Genomic DNA, 591 nt, shown 5'->3' on the forward strand with positions numbered 1-591 from the left:
GGTTAGGGTGCGGCGGCAGGCAAAGGCTCCGCGGCTCCCGTTTCGGTGGCCACGATAACATCGTTTGCATCCGCTGCTGTTGGAAATCTAATTCCAGCGCGCCTTCGGAGCGGAGAGCATGGAAGGACATCGCACAGCGGTCGGCAGCAGGATGCTTGCCGGCCGCTCTCGTCGCGGCCCTTGGCTACTTTCTCAGTTGCAATAACTTCAGGAAAGGCCCGAATCACTAACGCTTCCTAAGGACTCCGCTTACCCATCCTTCGGAGCGTGACAACCGACCCCTTTGCAGCACCAAAAGAAACGCCACCCGAAAAATAAATAAATTCAGTGCTCATAGAAATGCTCCCCGCTTTAGGGAGCTGCTCTGCCTTAAAGAAACAGCCGCTGTCAATGCAGACTACCCCGAAACCTGCTCAGAAACTCATCTCTGGCTGCACATCGTCTCTTTTCCCCCCCCGGTTCCCGACGCGGCGCTGGCTGCCTGCCTGGAGAAGAGAAAGCAAAACTGTCGTCCCTCCCGGGCCCACGCCACCCCTGCGGCTTCCCCCGACCGCTGCCGGGCCCGCGAGCCCTCGCAGCGCTTCTGCACCC

This window comes from Charadrius vociferus, unplaced genomic scaffold, assembly GCF_000708025.1.
Source record: "Charadrius vociferus isolate BGI_N301 unplaced genomic scaffold, ASM70802v2 scaffold663, whole genome shotgun sequence".
Classification (NCBI taxonomy): Eukaryota; Metazoa; Chordata; class Aves; order Charadriiformes; family Charadriidae; genus Charadrius; species Charadrius vociferus.